The following is a 4,813-nucleotide window of genomic DNA, read 5'->3' as shown; positions in this document are numbered from 1 at the left end:
TTCAAAACAACTTTGAAAAAACGGAAAAAAAAATGAAAAATGACTCAACTCCACTCTTCCACGCGGGGCGTACCCCCATGCACACCCCGCGTACTATCCATTCTTCCACTTCTTTTCGGTCAGGAGGTAGGTTACGCGGGGCGTACCCCCATACACGCCCCACGTGCCTTGGCCTTATTGGACCAAAAATTGGCCAGGAGGTGGAATACGCGAGGCGTGGCCCCTTCATGCCCCGCGTACCTCCCTGGGAATCCGAAAAACCCTTGGATTCCTAGCCCTCTACCTATTTAAACCCCCTATTTCTTACCCCCCCTCCTCCCTCACACTCACTCCAACTTCCTAATTCCCTCCTAAATCTCACTCACTCCCCCTCACCATGACCCGAAGCAAGCGAGCCGCCGAATCACATCCCCCGCGGTCCACTCGTGCCCGCTCCTCCCGTTCCAACCAAGCACAATCACCACCCCCACACAAACGTGAGGCAACACCACCTCTCACCCGCCAATACAACGCCCCCTTTCACATTCTCACTGAAGGGGAGACGCTCACCTACCAAACTATCGCCTCTTCCACCATCATGACTCTCCCCTACATCGACTCCAGTGTGCTCAACCGTTTTGATATTCGTCATGCCTTCGAGGATCGCCTTCGTGCCCTCGGATGGCACCCCCATTATTGTGCACGCCACTGCGTGTACCCGTCATTGGTCCAAGAATTCTACACTTCCCTTGCTTCCAACGGTGTCCCCGGTGCCGCCCTCTTCACCTTTCGCCTTCAAAACCGACCCCACTCCATCGACACGGCTTGGATCCGTAACCATTTCACCATGCAAACGGATCCCGACACCACTCATTGGCCCACCGATGATGATGCCCGCGAATTCTGGATGACCATCACCGGGTCGGACACTTATGACGTCTCCAACCTCCACCCGGGTAGCATCCGCGACCCCGTCCTCTACCTCCTCCATCGCTTCATCACTTACTACTTCTCGAGGAAATCCGAGGCTAACAAGGTCAACAAGCTTGAGCTTCTTGCCCTTTATTGTTGTGAGTTGATAGGGGTCAAAAACCCCTATCTTTGGGTACGGTTTTAGGACGGTTTTTAGGTTTATTTGGCTAATAAGCGAGCAATTCTCGCATTTAAATGCTTTTGTGTGAGTTAGTTAGAAATTGGAAACATTCTATTTACTTTTCGTCGTTTAGGCTCGTTTTGTGATCAATTTAGGCAAACACGGCCGAAATAGCATGCATATTAGAATTCCGTTATCTTTTGAAGCTAATTGGTCCGTCAAAAGTCGCACCAAACGAAGCGTTTGCTCAAAATAAGCGATTGACGGATCAATTTGGCTTTTGGACTAATGTTTTCTGGAGTTTTTATGCGTGTGCAGGTGTAAGTTCGGACGAAAAAGGGTATAGAAGTCACTCGGCACGGATCGAGCATGCTTCGGGCGAATTGAGCATCGACGCGCAGCCCGGGCGCTGCTCGGCGAGCAGCCCAGGCACCGCCCAGGCACTGCCCCGGCACCGCCCAGGCACTGTGCCTGCTCGCCGAGCAGGCCCCTGGAGGCCTGCTCGCCGAGCAGGAGCCTGCTCGGCGAGCAGGCCGCCAGGCGCCTGCTCGCCGAGCAGGGGCTGCTCGTCGCAATCCTGCTCGGCGAGCAGCCTTTCCTGCTCGGCGAGCAGACCTGCGGGAATTGGTCAAAAAGACCAATTCCGCCCCCACGAAGCCACGTTCGGCCCCACGTCTTCCTACACCAACAAGGACACAAAATTAGGTCAAAACGAGGCCCGAGACACGTCTATAAATAGGAATTTCCAATTGTAAATTAGAAATCTTTTACTTTTGTAATTAGCTTAGCTTCCACCTTGAGAAATCCTCTCCACCTCCTCCATAACCTTCAAACCTCCATTGAAGACACCTCCGAAGCTCCGTTCACCGAGGATTACTCAAGCTCCATCCTTAAATCCTAGAAAGACGCCTGCATTGGTAGACAGGTTCCCTGAAAGGGATTTTTCTTCTTTTATATTCTGTCTAGCCTCTGATACATGCTATGAATTCTAGGTTTATTGTAACTTCGTGACAATTCCTTCATCTTTGATATATAATATAGATTTTGTTTATTCAACTGTTTTGATGTTTTAATCTTTGTCTTACGCTTTGTCTGATTGGTTTAACTCATTCGATAATCCTAAAATTAGGTTGGCACATATTGCGAGCTGAATTTGACCTAGTCAGTGCCTATAGGATTGACGACCCTATAGAAGATTAAGCCCAAATTACTGAGCCTTAGAGCTAGTTTCGGCCTTACAAGGGAATCACGAACTAGGGACTTTAGGAGGATAGGTCGGGTTAATCGCCTTGGACATAAGCGACTTAGTTTCAATTCAATTGCTTAAACACTCTATCATTGTTATCATCGTATTCCTTCATGTTCATTCAGTTAATTGCTTTGGTAAAAGATCAATTAGGGGTAGAGTAATTTAGTTAGGCTTAGAATAACTTAGCTAGAATTAGATAACTTAATTAGAATTAGTGTAATTCAACCTAGGAGTAGATTAATTAAACAAAACCAAACTCAAAACCCCCTAAGCCTAGATAACATTCGAGATCGAGTAGCTTGATACTTGCAGAAATAAATCCTGTGGACGATAACCTGGACTTAAACCGGAAATTTATTACTTGATAACGACGGGGTACACTTATCCCTTAGTGAGGTTTCGCAAGAGGCCGCATCACGTCCCGTGTTCATAAACGGTCTACCGAAAATTAAAGGGCAATTTACATCATATGCAAAGTCTAATATAACAAAATCGGTAGGAAAAATAAATTTATCGACTTTGACTAAAACATCTTTAATTATACCATATGGCCTCTTAGTGGTTTGATCCGCTAATTGCAAAACCATATTGGTATGTTTGATATCTTCTTCTAAACCTAACTTGTTAAAAATAGACAATGGCATTAAGTTTATACTTGCTCCTAAATCACAAAGACAACTTGGGAATTCAATATCTCCCAACTTACACGGAATAGTAAAACATCCGGGATCCTTGAGTTTAGTGGGCAAATTACTTGATACTATTGAACTACAGTCTTCTGTTAACGAAATGGATGAAATTCCTTCCCAACTGATTTTCTTTGAAATCAAATCCTTTAAAAACTTACCATAGTTAGGAATTTGTGTTATTGCATCCATAAATGTCAAATTGATATGCAAATTTTTAAGTTTATCCAAAAACGTTAGAAGTTGTTTATCATAGTCCTTATTTCGGACTTTGTGTGGAAAAGGTGGTTTGGGTACAAAAGTTTTGGTACCTGCGTCAGATGGTGAAATATTTGTGTTTAAGATATCCTCTTTGGACTTTGGTAAATCATTTCCTGATAATGTTGCATCTTTGGGCATTTCAGGCCCTTGATAATTTTTTCCTGAACGAAGAGTAATAGCCTTCACCTGCTCTTTCGGATTTTCTTCTGTATGGCTGGGAAGACTTCCCTCTTTTCGGGATGGAATTGATTTAGCAAGTTGACCAATTTGAATCTCCAAATTATGGATGCTAGATGAGTGTTTTTAATAAGCTGATCGAATTTGTTTTCGATCCGTTTAAAACCATCGTCGTGATTACTTATTTTTCCACTGATAGCATCTATAAACTTGTCGATTTTAGAAGATAAAGTGCTAATCATATCTCTTGACTGATTTTGATAATTAGTGGTACGATTTTGATTAGCACTGATATTATTGTTACTGTTATCTTTCCAGTTAAAGTTAGGATGATTCCTCCATCCAGAATTATAAGTATTAGAATAAGGATTATTAGTTTGGTTTTGCCCTTGGACAAAATTTACCTGTTCGATCTCACTCATATTTTCGTAATCCACATCCGTTTGGATTGGATTGCCATTGGTATCTCGCGGTGCCATAAATTGGTCAATTTTGTGCGATAAAGCAGAAAATTGGGCTTGTAGCATTGCGACTGGATCAAGTTCAACTATACCTTTAACTGATGGTGAGGCTGAGGATGATGGTTTCGCCACCGGCATATGTCCATGTTCCGCGGGCCACATGCTGTTGTTGATTGCCATTTCCTCCAAAAGTTCTCTCGCTTGGGCTGATGTTTTCTTCATAAATAGCCCTCCCGACATAGCATCTAATGAACCCCTAGTTGTAGGATTTAGTCCATTGTAAAATGTTTGCATTAAAAGTTCAGCGGGTAATTGGTGGTGTGGGCATAAACGTTGAAGTTCTTTAAAACGTTCCCAAGTTTCATAAAGAGTCTCATTATCATTTTGAAAAAAAGATGTTAACTCCTTTATGACTCTTGCGGTTTTTGCTAAAGGAAAATATTTCGATAAAAACGCTTGGGCTAATTGTTCCCAAGTGGCAAAAGTTGCGGCTGGCATAGAAGTTAACCATTCTTTGGCTCTATCCTTCAAAGTGAAAGGAAAGAGGCGAAGTTTGATTGCTTCTGCAGTCACATCTGGGATTTTAAAAGTGTCACAAATTTCTAGAAAATTTGTTAAATGGGTGTTAGGATTTTCGTTAGGTAACCCGTAAAATGTTACATTATTTTGCAACATATTAAGCAAAGCTGGCTTAATTTCAAATTGATTTGCGGTGATTCTGGGTCTAACGATACTATTGGTTACACCGGCCACACCTGGACTAGCGTATTCCATAAGTGTTGGTGGGTCTGCCATTTTTTCTGGCTCGGTATATGTTTTTACTGGGGTCTTATTTTTGTTTTTCTTATTTTTCTTGTTCTTCCTAATGGTTTTCTCAATTTCTGGGTCTATAGGGTCTGGTACAATG

General features: G+C 43.2%; 1 non-coding gene across 1 annotated transcript; it reads left to right on the top strand.

Moving 5' to 3' along the window:
* The first annotated feature begins 4,216 nt into the window (after positions 1-4,216).
* Positions 4,217-4,323, top strand: LOC136207674 (small nucleolar RNA R71). Its single transcript, XR_010676804.1, has one exon. It is a non-coding gene; the product is annotated as a small nucleolar RNA R71 (small nucleolar RNA).
* Positions 4,324-4,813: the final 490 nt, after the last annotated feature.

Source organism: Euphorbia lathyris, chromosome 9, assembly GCF_963576675.1.
Source record: "Euphorbia lathyris chromosome 9, ddEupLath1.1, whole genome shotgun sequence".
NCBI classification, from domain to species: Eukaryota; Viridiplantae; Streptophyta; class Magnoliopsida; order Malpighiales; family Euphorbiaceae; genus Euphorbia; species Euphorbia lathyris.
The sequence above is the reverse complement of the archived record's forward strand: the minus strand, read 5'-3'. Positions and strand labels throughout refer to the sequence as shown.